The sequence below is a fragment of the Amphiura filiformis genome, chromosome 19 (assembly GCF_039555335.1).
Source record: "Amphiura filiformis chromosome 19, Afil_fr2py, whole genome shotgun sequence".
NCBI classification, from domain to species: domain Eukaryota; kingdom Metazoa; phylum Echinodermata; class Ophiuroidea; order Amphilepidida; family Amphiuridae; genus Amphiura; species Amphiura filiformis.
Window position 1 is genome coordinate 56615601 of NC_092646.1, and position 15224 is coordinate 56630824.

At 36.4% G+C, this 15224-nt stretch overlaps 1 long non-coding RNA gene across 1 annotated transcript in view; it reads right to left on the reverse strand.

The window, feature by feature from the left end:
• Positions 1-4675: 4675 nt before the first annotated feature.
• LOC140140816 (uncharacterized) overlaps positions 4676-15224 on the reverse strand; it is a 33738-nt gene continuing 23189 nt past the window's right edge. The window contains exons 2-3 of the long non-coding RNA XR_011857299.1: positions 8560-8680; positions 4676-4873 (exon numbers count right to left, since the gene is read on the reverse strand). This is a non-coding gene — a long non-coding RNA (uncharacterized lncRNA). The remainder of the gene's footprint in view (positions 4874-8559; positions 8681-15224) is intronic.

Sequence of the window (15224 nt, forward strand, 5' to 3'; positions counted from 1 at the left end):
CATCCCTATATCTTCGTGTTAAAAATTGCCGTGATAGTACGATGAATCCTCACGTTTTTCAACAACTACGCATGGTGATTTTGTTCGAGATAGGCCGTGCGACTCAGGCTAAGCATACAATTTGAGATTTTGAGAGCCGGCCACACTGTTTCTATTCTATGTTTTACGATTTTCGCATGATCAATATATGGCTGGCCGTAACCGCCACAACGTGGAGCTGCTACGCGTAGCTTACTTTTCGCTTCGCGGAGCTAAATTGACCAATCATGTTAGATCTTTTCATTACGCGGAGCCAGTGGATGCATCCTCGTTCCAGAGAGAGAAAACTCTTGCCAAAATTAATGTGGGGATTTTAAATGAATCGATTGTAAATAAACCACGACCAGTTGTACAGGATCAATACCATTGTTTGATTAGTGTATAGCCTAGTCAATGTTACCTTGCATGCATGTGTCATGTGTGTGGCGTGTTTGTTTGTTTGTTTGTTTGTCTACTGTGTCAGGCCAGGATCACTGACACCCACGGTACTGATACTCTCATACTATCACGGTGATCATATTGTTGAATGTTGTTGACTTTAAAATAATCATGATGCAGTAATGTCTACAGTAGAACTCACCACGACCTTTGAAGGACTTAAACCCTATTAAAAGCTATTAAACCAAGATAACACTCAATGAAAACAGCTCAACTATGTTACATCAGATCTTCTCTGGTTAAATACACACTGCACTTAATAATAAATAATGGAGGGTTCTTAGTAGGCGCACAATCTTCAAAAGAACTCAAGGCGCACAAACAAAAAAGACAAACAAGTTACATATGTGAATCCGGAAAAGCACGAAGAAAAAGATGAGTTTTAAGTTGCTTTTTGAACTGAGTAAGCGAATGTGTGTTACGGAGGCTGTTTGGAAGCGAATTCCAAACAGCCGGAGCAGCGAAATGAAAGGAGCGTTCACCAGCCGATTTCAGATTAACACGGGGAGATTTTAATAATCTTTCAGTAGAAGATCGAAGTGATCGAGCTGGTTTGTACGTGCAGAGCGCAGCAGACAGATAAGTTGGTAACGTATCTTCAAAATGCCGAAAAGCAAGAACAGCTAACTTATACTGAATCCGAAATTCTAAAGGCAGCCAGTGAAGCTCATATATGATGGGGGTGATATGCTCATACTTCCTTTTCTTCATGATTAAACGGGCAGCGCAATTTTGTATTCTTTGAAGTCTGTTAAGTTGGTCGGTGGTGATACCAGTCAAGGACGAGTTACAGAAGTCAAGACGTGAAGTTATAATTGAATTGACAAGACATGATGTAGCTCTATCAGACAGATAAGGCCGAATACACCCAATACGTCTTAAAGACAAAAATGATGAACGGCAAACTTCACTGATATGACTGGACATGGATAGCGTTTGATCCAATCTCACCCCAAGATACTTAACAGACTCCTGTATTTTTATATCAGAATTCAAAATTGTGATGGAATTACTAGCAACCTGCTTAACACGAGAAGGGGTGCCCACAATCATAACCTCGGTCTTATCTGTGTTTAGCATTAGCTTATTGCTGTCCATCCAACATAAAATGTCACTGATACATTCTTGAATTGCGATCTTAGTTACCTCAAACTTCTCAGGTGGACCACTTTGAAAAACAATGGTATCATCGGCATACTTATGGAAAGAGCAATTGTGAAGATTGATAACATCTGAAAGGGATTGGGAATATAAAGTAAACAAAACTGGCCCCAATACAGAGCCCTGTGGAACCCCGTACAAAAGTGGGCACGGATTTGAAGTAGAGCCATTAACAATGACAGATTGGAATCGTTGTGACACGTATGAATGAAACCATTTGAGAACATTGGTCTGTTTTACCTGTGCAATGAGCAATGAGCTGGTATTATAGTTTCAGTTGGGTGAACGATTATAAAGCGAACGCAAGGTAACAATACTGTGGGCTTTTGTTTACGAAATGAGACAATAGTCTGCTTATTGTTAACCAGCGTTCTTGAAAATGAGAAACTTAATGACTTAACACGGTTTAGAAATAATTTCTTCATATTTGTTGGTGTTATCTGTCGTTTACATATCCTTCCTAAAACACTAAAGTACCAATATTTCCAAACACCTAAATTAGCTAAAATTTAGGACATGTTACAAAACTATATTTTCTAGAATTTCAGAGAATACTTTAAATATTGGCCGGTTATTTTTTACACAGTGACGACAACTAGGCAATGGCCTATACTTCTAACATACACTATTTGTAGAGGTCACGCGTCAATGGTGAGCGCACTGAGTATTGTGTATAGGAAAACGGACAGTAACTACAGTATGTATGGCCTACTTCTAGTATATAAAGTAAATCCGAACTGGTTTGCAGTTTGCTGGTCGAATTCCGCAGGGACACCGCGCAAGTTATACAAATTAGCTCCCGGCGATACACTGCAGATCGCAGAACTGTGTGCATAGTTTACCACCACTCTGCCTAGCTATATAGTTATATACAATACTGTATGAGTTTCTTATGAGTGCATGTCCATCTTAATAATAAGTCAGTTCGTACTTTTCATAAACTACTTTTTGAATCATAACTTTCGTGACCGAGGATATCTTGCAACTACGTGACGCTCGTCTGGCAAATTCTTAATGAATGAATTCGCTTCACGTAATGAGTAAGTCGTACTTAATTAGTCAGTTTTACCTCCGAGTAATGAAAAACTCTAACATGATCATGATTGGTCAATTTGGCTCCACGGAGCAAAAAGTCAGCTACGCGTAGCAGCTCCACGTTGTGGCGGTTGCGGCCTACCATATCAATATCCCATATGATATTTCTATTGCAAGAAAATTTTATTTGTTGTCAGGTTTTATCTTAAATACACTAACTGGAAATTAAATACACTAATTAGTGAGGACCGGTATTTTGCTGTGGATATGTTTAACTGCAATTTGCGGGTAAAAATTTGAAATCCTGAGTAAAAATTTTGATCATATTCAACTCTTTGAGAAAAAAATTTATATAAAAGAATGCATGTAAAATCCAGCTGCAATACAATGTACATTATTGACACACTATCACTCTCTTTATCTACGTTAATAATAGAATATCGATTTCAATCGAATTGAATAGTTGCTCAGTTTTGAGTTTGTAGTTGACTACTAAGCGACCTAAGCGATCGATTGCTAGCCAATCAGATAGAACTCCTTTTCTTGCGTTCGGTGAAATACCAGTCGCCCGTCGCTCACCAACGGAGTATTAAATTTATATTTATCGTATAGGAAGTCGACACTGTGCACGGCATAATCCTTGCTGCCTGATTAACTACTAAGGGATGAAATCAAAACTCGACCGCCGGCATGTTTTTTACCGGCGGTTGAACCGTTTTCCATTGTTTGGAAGAATAGAAACCGGGTACAACCGGACGGGCAACCGCCGGTCGAGTTTTGATTCCATCCCTGTCTGACATTGATGTTTTTTACTCTAATTCTGTCACGTTTTCCAAATTCACTGCACTAACACTGGATGATACTTGCATTCGTTATTGCCATTCGTGTCAATTCGGTATTTCTGCGAGGTGACATTATAGTTAATAATGTGCGAAACTGGATCCTGTTCGGAATAAACTTTTTCTTCAATATCATTCAATGCACATGTTTTCACGCGATTTAATCTTAATTCGTCGGCTGTATTCCATAGTGGCGTATAGTGATTTTTGGTCATTTTTTTGAAAATTGGCACATATGTTTTTAAGGATGTTTTCTTTAAATTTTCTAAGTCTCATCAGTCAAAACTAGCTAATTAATTAGTAATTAATTAATTAAATGTGGCGTATAGTTACAAAGTGAAATTTTTTGTTTTCCATAGTGGCGTATCGACCATACGCCACTTTTTATACACATTTTATAATTATGAAATATCGGCAAAAATGAAAAATATTGTATGTCATAGTGGCGTACACGTCTTAGTGACGTAGCAGACCTATACGCCACTATGGAATACAAACGACGAAAAGTAACGCCATAAGGATTACACGGCGACCGAGGTGGCGTAAGGTTAACGTTAGGTTAGGGTATTGCGTTTTGCTTGTTTTCCATAGTGACGTATAGCTTTGTGCTTTTTGTTTTCAGTTGCCAGCAATAGTATGTATTTATTTCTTTTGAAAAATATATAACAATAAAATCTATTTAGTTTACTACAGAAATTTCACATCATTTACAAAATATAATGAATGTCTGATTTACACAACTCGATTTTAAATTGGCATTTCTTCAAACCCGATTTTCTCGAAAAGTTGTTTATTCGCGGCGCCCCACTATACGCCACTATGGAATACAGACGACGAATTACCTAATTGTTCCCCCAAATTTGAGCCGTTTTTTCGTGTGCAATCCTCGCTGTTGGCCATCTATATGGCTATGTTATAGTGGATAATATAACTTGTTAGTGCAGTAGCGTCTTATGCGCACGGAGGTGCACGTGCCCCCGATTGATTTAAAAATGTAGAAAAATGTATAAAATCCCATAATCGGAAATCCCCCCCCCCCCCATCAGCTATATTATGTGGGGTGGTATGGTCTTTTGAGTCAAAGATCACAAAATGGTACGATTTGGGTTCATGGCTCCTGACCACATTAATATATTCATGTAATGTGATTATTTTACCTATTTTTGCTGCACCAAGATCTCCCGTGGCATCATTCGTCAGATTATTGGTGGGTGATAGCAGCAGATACGCGGAGCCCGATCCTTTGATTGAAACCGTGAATTCACCGTAAAAATCCGGAACCTCTGGGAATACGTACTCGAAATCGGAATTCTTTATGGGTCCTGACCCATAATTAGAAGTGTGGTGATACGTGCAGCCCACTGGTAAGTGCAAAACGTGAGCAAAAAAGTAATTAATTAATTAATTAATTAAATAACTAAGTAATAAACAAATACATACAATTTATTAGAAGAATAAATAAGGGAACAAAAACCCAAAAATATCGTACTTCAAAAAATATCAACTTTGACCGATGTCTTATTTTTTTTACAAACCCATACGGCACTTACGAAAGAACTTTCGTCCATTGGACTTCATCGAACTTTTGGGTTGGTCTCTTATTGTACGAGTAAATCAATAAACTAATAATTAATTAAATTCCCAAAAATCTCAGTTGATTCCGATTTTGCGTTTGCGAGTTATGTATAATTATGTGTGTATTACCATGATTGCTGTAAGTTCGTTCTGATGTACCATAACGTAATTTAAATTTGACGATATTTTTGCTAAACGAATTAATCTGCACATTTTGTACGTAAAATTTATGTAGTTTAACCCTAGAACTACGAAGGGGGGGACCCCTGAGATTTTTATTTGGGGTTGGCAACCCCTAAGATTGTTTATCCTTCACAAAAAAACGCACGCGTTTTTGCCCAAACGACATAATCTAATCATAGATCCATCCTTTGCGCTCGTTTTAGTAATACATTTTTTTACCCCAGGACCTTACCCGGGGTAGGACCGGCCATCAAAGATGACCGGGGGTAAGGCCCACCGTTTATTTCTACAGCAAAAATTGATGATTTTCATTTAATTTGGCTACTGTAAGATTATTCCAAGAGCTACTGACTTTTTACTTGTTAGTTAGAATATCGCATTTTTGTAGAATTTTTAGCCCAAAATCAATTTTGCCTATACTTTTGTACATATCCAGAATTTCTCAAATGTGCATGGGCGCCCTCACATTATGATGTCATAGCGACATGATGTGGGGCATGTTTGTACTGTTTGTACTGTTTGTATCACTGGATAGATATGCAGTTTACAATCGATTTTGCCCTTACATTATGAGAGGAGACTCGTGGCTAAACCTTGGTAAAAAATATATAACGGTATATGACGTTTAAAATTGAGCCCCCCCCCCCTCCACTTCGTAGTCCGTCTTACAAAATAATGGGTCAGTAGTATTAGGGTTAATAATGAGGTTTGCAGTGGTATAAAAATCTCAACTTATTGTTAGAGAAAAGTGGAGGGATGATGTTTGGGTCAGGATATGCCCTTTTAATAATTTAATTAATTAATTGAGGGACTCAGAGGGTTACTCTAAGTGCGAAATATAACCCATTGTTTTGTATCTTTTTAAGTTTTAAGTAATGATGATATTCATGATAAGTACATGAAAGCAAACATTTGCTAAAAGAAATGACGCCAGGAATGCAACTAGCACAACAGATTTCTGGAAAATTAGCCATTTTTAAGAAAAAAGCCAAATATGATTTTTCGTGCCATTTTTTCGTCTCAAATTGCCAAATCGATGTAAACTGCATATTTAGGTTTTTGAAGACACCAACCTCATAGTATTCTTGAATATTAAATTTAGGACCTTATACTTTTTTCTATATCTTCACATGTCCTATATCCTAATATCCTTTTCGCCCATATTTAAAAAGAAAAGAAAAATTTTGATCTTGTTTTCGCCCATATTTTAAAATGTAGAAACATATCAATTGCCGCGGAAAATCAAATACCGGTATGTCGCTTTCCTCAAATATATTTTTACAATTTTACAATTTCTACAACAAATTGACAAATTGTTTCTGACTAAAAGTGACTCTGCGCGCGTACGGGACCAATTCCTACTTTCTCCAGAACTTTAGGTGAGAAATTAGAATTACTTGCACTACAATAATTCCTACCATAACACATTGTAATACCCTTACAGTGTTTCCTTAAAGATCAATAAGTGAATTCAGATTTAGTAAAATATATGATTTTGAATTTACACCACAATAGGAGCGGTTTCATTTTTCAGTAACTTTCATTCCCAGTACTTGGAGCTAGTGGTGGAAAAAATAACATACCATATCGATCCATCAGCTCCCACAACACATTTTAAGGTCCGTTCATACTACGCCGCAAATGCTTTGCATGTTAACGGTACGATGTGTTGCATTACGGTATCGCAATAAAGTTAAATACATTTTAACTTGGAAATGCGACGAGTTGCGTTGCGTTGTGGCAAAAAATATTGGCACATCGGCAACGGACCTTATCATTACCAAAGTTATAAGTTTAAAATTTACCAGATTTTTATTTTTAGTATTTCAAAGCTCTAACGGATCAGAATGGAATAGTGCGTGATGATGCATCTACCACACAGTTTTTGAATTTCAAGAATTGATTCTCTGTTCTTGAATTATAACCATTTCAAAATCACACTTCATTTTGAATCTATTCCATGAGTCATTTATATTTTGCATTGAACACTATCTAATACCCAGTGCTTGTTACCATAATTCAGTGGATGTTGTATTGAATCTATTCCACGAGTCATTTATATTTTGCATTGAACACTATCTAATACCTAGTGCTTGTTACCATAATTCAGTGGATGTTGTATTGAATCTTAAGAATTCAAAATAAATTACGTTCTTCTTATATTTCAAGCACAAAACAGTCAATTTTTAAATTATAAAAGTAAATGAATCTAAAGCTGTCCTATTATACAATTGCATTCAGTCGTGTTTCGTTAGCAGTTTAGCAATTACAATAATATAATTACAATATCTGATAGTACACCTATTTTAGAGACACGTACCCTGTACTGTACAAGGTTAGGAACTGGCTATCCCAAACTTCCTGTGGGTCATTATTGTTTCATAATACAGAGTATATCAAAATATGGTATACGGTGAAAAATGCAATTTCTGCAAGGGGCTCTGTCCATTACTGTAAAGAAAGTGGTGAAACTGTGATTTTCATGTTATTTTAATTGACTTCCCGCAATTGCATTTTTACATATCTCACAAAAATAGCCACTGAGTCCTTATTAATGACCATACGCCGGTGATTTTACAGTTACTAGAGGACAAGATATTAATTCAGCTATCAATTAAATTATTTGGACCAAATACCTCATACTTGTTAAACCTAGTGGCATTTTTTAAACTGTATACACCCTGTAGAGAGATTGCGACGTTCCATACGCTGTACGTGTGTTCTAAGCGTGCAGCGTCGTACGTGCGTTTTAAACGTGCAGCTTCTTCAATACTACATGTAGCTAAATAATCGACCCGCTGAGTCACGTACAGGAGTAATTTTCAATGGATAGACGAGCGTATGATCACCACATTTGGAATTAAAATCGTGAGTATTACAGCAATAATGTGTGATTTGCACAAAGAATAGATTCCTATTTAAATGTTTGTTTTCACTGATCACATTGTCCCCTTTTAATTTCGAGCCAAACAAATGAGGTATAACAAAGAAAATTGCTACTTCATTCCAGCGCCTACATACAATGCGTGCACTACGCTCGCCGATCGTAACATGTAATACTACACGGAGCATCGCGCTCGACGTGTGTACACCTAAGCTGACATCCACGGGAGATGTTAGCAAGCAGTCGATCGATGAACTCTGAATAATTAAAGCACTTCAGGCTTAGTCTTTAACGTGGTATTTTAGTACAACACTGGGCATTATAATTATACAAATAGTGGAAATCCGAGTAAAATTGAGGGTGTCGTTGTGAAGCAAATCACACATTATGGCTTTAAGTACTTACATAAGTGTGCATATCCGCTACCGCAACACATCAAAGCAACGGCCAATGCGAAGATCAAGAGCCCCATAACGAAGCTTCAGTAAATTCAATGCAAACGTGCTATTCCCGAACTCGCCTATTTCTAAAATGATTAAGCAAATGGGAGCAGAAAGTAAAATTAAACTTCTATACTTCACAAATTTGGTACACTCACCAGAGGGGTTTCACCGGGTCAACCGGCATATTCAGCGGATATTTGCTCTGAACATTTCCTGGGTAGGGTGGTCATGCAATAAACTCCGTTGGTATGGGGATATTTCTTTGTGTACCTAATTACCAAAATATTTGAGATACTGAGGTCAAACGTCATATTTATATAAAATTTAGCCACAAATATGGCGATATCGCATGTTTAGGGGAGAGTGGGGTAAGTTGAGCCAGGGGTAAGTTGAGCCACCCCTCTAGAAAGAAAATTAAAACTTATCTTACTTTGCAGTTCCACTTATTTGTATATGACATAACAAAGGCTTCTCAAGTGTAATATGGAATCACTTGCACATAGGGTAAGAAAGCTGCATTAGAAAGTTCATTTTTCACACTTTTATTGAACTTTTGGCAAAAACCAATTTTTTTCATGTTTCACCCAGAAAGAAAAAGGCTAAAATGATAGCATTCTGGGTATTGAGGATGTGATATATGAACACTATTTTAGAAAACTATTTACAACTGTAACAAGTTTTAGTCAGGTGGGAGGCTCGGTTGTTGACAAAAAGGGTCACATGGGGTAAGTTGAGCCAAAAGCCATGGGGCAAGTTGAGCATAGGAAAAACCTGCAGAAATTTCCCGATATTTTTTTATTCAAAGTAATATCTTGTCAGAATTTACTTGTATGCAATATTTAGATCAAACTACTTCTATATCAAACTATTTTTCGAAATAAATACCTGAAAACAACAATTAAAAAAAAGGCAAAATTGAATTTCACAGCTATGGCATATACTGTGCATTTCTATGGTGGCTCAACTTTCCCCCACAACTGGCTCAACTTACCCCACCGTTGGGGTAAGTTGAGCCAATTTGCAAATAATTTTTGGCGTCTCACTGTGCGAAAGTGCAAAATATTGATAACAATTTTGTGGTATCATAACCAAGTAAACATACATATGTTTCATTTGTAACATTGCATTTGAGTCCTGCTTTATTTATTTGAGCGTAGTGAAAGTAAATGTAAAAAGTGGCTCAACTTACCCCACTCTCCCCCTATATGATTTTGTTTTTAAAAATAGCTTATAAAAATAATGTTTTGTATGTAAGGATCGAATTCCTCAATGTTGCGAGGGTGTACTTATAATATTATTATGGTGTCATTCATAGCGTCATAATGTACCCGAAAGTAAGCTTGTTGGCACTTTTACGCCAACTTGCCGGACGCAGCTTTCATAATGCAGTATACTTTCAAAACCGAACCAGTCTATAATTAATATTATTCACTCAAATCTAGAGTTTGTGTTGGTCACGTACCATCCCAATGCTGTGGGTAAAGCTACGTACATACGCGTATTATACCACACAGCGTCATCATCCCTATATCTTCGTGTCAAAAATTGCCGTGATAGTACGATGAATCCTCTCGTTTTTCAACAACAACACATGGTGATTTTGTTCGAGATAGGCCGAGCGACTCAGCTAAGCATACCATTTTACACACGATATGAGATTCCACAGAGCCTGCCACGCAGTTTCTATTCTATGTTTTTACGATTTGCGCATGATCAGTATCCCATATGATATTTCTATTACAAGAAAATTTGATTTGTTGTCAGGTAAATCACTGGAAATTAAATACACTAATTAGCGGGGACCGGTATTTTGCTGTGGATATATTTTACTGCATTTTATAAGTAACGATTTTGATCTTCAAAATAAAAATTGTGATATATTCAACTGTTTGAGAATTCCAATTCTATAAAGGAACACATATATTAGAAAATTAAATCACAAGTCATACAATACACACTATGCCACTTTCTTTATCTGCGCCAATAATAGAATATCGATTTCAATCGAATTGAATACATCGCTCCATTTTGAGTTTGTAGTTCACCAGTGAGCTATCTAGCGATCGATTGCTAGCCAATCAGATAGAACTCCTTTTCTTTCGTTCGGCTCACCAACGCAGTCAGCCGCCTGGACAACCAATTCTTTAGAAATGCTTAGTCGCGCTAAAAGTCGATCGATACATGTAAAAATCAGCACAATTCAGAGATACACCTTTTTGCTATGAAATTAATTTTCTCGGTCAAATATAAAGCAATTTTTTTTTTTCCTTCAGTAATGTCAGTTAAAAACTTGGTGCTTGGATATACATTTTTTTTTAAATCCTGGTGTTAAAATTAAGCATCAAATTGTGTCTTTTAGTGTGATATTTTTGATTTTTATAGGCCTTGAATTCGCCTGCGAGCTTTTTACGGAATTCATGTTTTAGCGTCTCAAACTAATATAGTTTGCTAAAGAAAGATATTTCCCACCTCTGTAAAGCACATCGTGTGGGTCTATATGTTATAGTTTTGTCAGAATTTCCGTTTTTGTTTTACCCTTTTCCTATTCATGTTCAGAAAATGTCAAATCAGTACTTTTATCTCGAGAGCAACCAGCAGAAATAGTCGATATTTCCTTTGGTGTTATCCAGGTCAATTTTTCATTGAAAGCAAATTGCCCGACCAGCGATTAAATCCCCAATTGGGTGTTCTGGTTAAACATGATCAGTAGGAGCGCTATAGGTCTGGGAATTTCTTTGCTATATTGAAGTTCTGGCAACACTATAGCCATGCCGGTATTCCTATTAAACCCAGGGATATCGATCGACAATGCTTGTACTAGCCTTAGATTTCAGCGTTGATTTTGAATTTTTTTCAGCCGACAGTGAAAGATGGTGAAATCAAAACGAAAATTCTGACAAAACTATGATATATCGCTCACGGTGATGTGCGTTAGAAAGTTGGGAAAAATCCTTCATTAGCGAACTATATTACTTTGAAAAGCTAAAAGGTTGATCCAAAAAAGGCTCGCGGGCAGAGTTTAAGCCTATCAAAATCGAAAATCTTACACGAAATGACTGAATTTCACGCCTAAGTTTAACACTAGGATTTGAAAAAAAAAATACAGTATCAAGCGCTACAATTTGACCTGACATGTACTGAAAAAATGAAAATGATTGCTTTTTATTTGGCCGAGAAAATTAATTTTACATTGAAAAGGTGTAACTCAAAATTTAGCTCATTTCAACACCAAATTCGATCGTTTGTATTGCCTCATTAAATGACTGAGTGAGCCTTGCAGAACAAAAGAATCCGTTGTCCAGGTTGCTAACTGAACGGAGTATTAAGTTTATATTTATAATATAGGGTGTCGACACTGTGTACCCGTGATGTTATCATTGCAATCGTCAATACACTATGTGTTGGGAGCTCAATTTTTAAAATAAATATACTTGTTTAAACAATATACAACTCACCTTTTATAAGTCTCTATGTGTATTCATGTCCATACAAGGGTAAAGTGAAATAATTCCAGTGGTGGCTATCTGCAATGACAAAATTATGTTTATTTTGAACAATTTGTTGGCGGGTGTCGTACCAGCTCATACCTGAATAATTTATTAATAAGTATTTATTTTGAATTGAAATGCAATCATGCATATCCATACCAGGGTAAAGTGAAATGATTCCAGTGGTGGCTATCTGCAATGACATATGAAGAGCTCAGTTCGAAAAGGCACTAAATCAACTTTTGGAAACATATTGAGTTATTTGTACCAATGTATAGTGTCATTAGTTTCAGGGAATCAAACTATTTTTTTCCAAAAGTAGCTCAATCCCATTACAGGGTGGGCCAGAAATTTGACTTTTTTTTTTCCAAAAAGCGCTAACTCCATTTCAGTTTGTTTCCAAAAGGCGCTAAATCCATCCGACCAATCACTGTGCTCAGTAGGCCATTAAAGAATTATTAAATTGCATAGGACTATTCTCCTGTTGACAATAGCCTTGATTTCAAGGCGTAAGTGCTTCTAAGATAGTGGTTTCTACACAGATACTACTCCGAGATATTTTGTCATTATGCTAAAGCCACAGTTAATCCATGAACTACTAGTGTTTTCATGGTTTTTATGATATTAAAAATAATAGCCACAAGTCATCTATGGTAAACCACTATGACTAGGACCATATGTCCAAATATGTCAACTGTCACTCTCTCCTTCAGTTTGCACAAACACAGCAAGAACTCCTTGAAGGCCTGTCACTATATAAAACAGCTGGAGGGGAGGGAGAACATATCACACCTATTAATCTTCAGCACTTAAAAAGAGATTAGGGCAATTAGCAAAGATAACTAAAGATTATTGGCACACGACAAATATTATAGTAGCCTATAACCAGCATGATCAGGGACTTTGGACACTGGCTGGGTATACATGTACCAATGGAGTAATTTGGTATGTATATAGGCCTATTCTCGTAGGCCTATTTTAAAGATGTTAAAGAACTGTGGCTTGGCGATGGAGTGACCAGGGCCATATAAACGAAACAAAAGAACAAGATATCATATCACAGACCTCAGGTCCGAAAGGACTTGAGCAAGTCTAGTTGACAAGGCAACTATTGATCAAAATTAAATCACAAAAGTTTAGAATTTTGAACCTGTATACACACTAGTACACCCCCAGCAAGCACATCGACAATTTGCGAGTAAAATGGCATGATTTGACAGAATTTTCGTTGTAAATTTTTTTTTTTTTTAAATGTGCGCAATTTTTTCACATTCTCAAGCTTTCGGTGAATAAATATCAGTTAAGCGGTTTAATAAAAGAATAAAAGACATGAGAACTAACATTTAAAACCAAAAAATAAATGAATAAATACCAATAAGGCTTTTAATTAATAAAAAAAACGTTGATTTTCTCCTATTTTACTAATATGGATTTAGCGCCTTTGGGAAACAAGCTCTATGTTTATTTTGAACAATTTGTTAGCGGGTGTCGTACCAGCTCATATCTGAATAATTTATTAATAAATATTAATTTTGAATTGAAATGCAATCATGCATAATATATACTAATAATGATTTACAAAACAATGGACATGAACAATACACCGATCACCTCAGACGCCATTGCTATTATGACAGTACAAATAATGAAAGGAAGATTGGTATGCAAAAGATAATGATAACAAACAAAACCAGAAAAACAATTACACTGAGACTATAAGGAGACGAAACAAACAAACTAGTCTACGGTCCCAGGTTTTGCGCTTTGGGGATTTATTCATTTTAAGTTTTTGCTATATATCCATAATATCTATCCATGTAAAATCCGAATCTGATAAAAAACAATAAACGTCCAACCCTTGTGCTCATTTTAGCGAAAAAGTATCAATATCTATTTACATTTAGCCACAGATATGGCGATATCGCATGTTTATATGATTTTTTGTTTGTAAAAATAGCTTATAATAAATGTATTGTAAATATGGCTTGAAATTTTCAATGTTGCGTGAAAGTACTTACATTATGGTGTCATTCATAGCGTCATAATATGGAGTGGAGCATGTCCACTTTTTATTTTATTTGGGCCGTCATTTCACAATTCGTCGGCCGCAACACATAGTGGCGTAGAGTGATTTTCAAAATTTTCCGTTTCACATAGTGGCGTATAGGTTTATAGCTAGCTATTATCCCCTAATAGTTATTCATTGTTAACTGTTAAAGACACAGTTTAATAGTTTGAACCTTAAACTTCAATTATAAATGGAATCTGGCCACTTAGAGATAGCAGTGGAGGAGTATCGACTCCATTCCTAGTGTTGCGACCGACGAATTGTTTGGTTTTTACACAATAATATTGCCAAAATGGTCCACCAAATGGCTTTATAGAGGTCTTCATTTTGGCAAAGTTCCTCACTTCTCATGGAGTCACATCCCCCTCAGACACCCCCTGCGTAGCGTAACAATATGGCCACTTCGATTTTATCGCGCCTGACGTCAATATCAATTACCGTCCTTGATTGGTACGACATAATATAGTTAAGAAGTTTATACAAGGTGCAAAAGTGCTAAGAATATAGAACTTCAGCAACCGGGGGGGGGGGGGGGGGTTCATAGAATCAGGATACGTGTAAATATTATAAATTGAAGGTTAAATGGAACGCCTAAATTTGCCTTTTACAAGCTGAGGTTAATTTCGTCAAAATCACATGCACGCAGGCGTTTCTCTTCTCTTTTTCTCCATTTTTTTTTTTGCCTGTTTAAAATGGGCTGCAAAAAGGACGCTATTGATTGCTTGTTGAACAGGTCAACAGGAGACAAAAAAAGAAAGTCAAAGTTTCTGCAATTTCGCAAAAATTGAGGCAAATTGTTCGTCTAGCTGCGATGTCTGGTTATTCTATTATACAGCGCACACCGACATCGCCTGGCTAATAATTATTTGGTGCTGCAGAGACATTAAAATGAATACACGGGATACATACACGTGAATTGCTATGCACGATTTTGATATCAGACGAAAATCTTCGGATACTGGGTTACAAAATGATGAATATCTCCCGTAAATGAATTTTTCTCAAGAAACCAGATGTGGTCTCATACACTTGAAAATACTTGTTGAACAGATATTATAGTCGTTAGCGTGC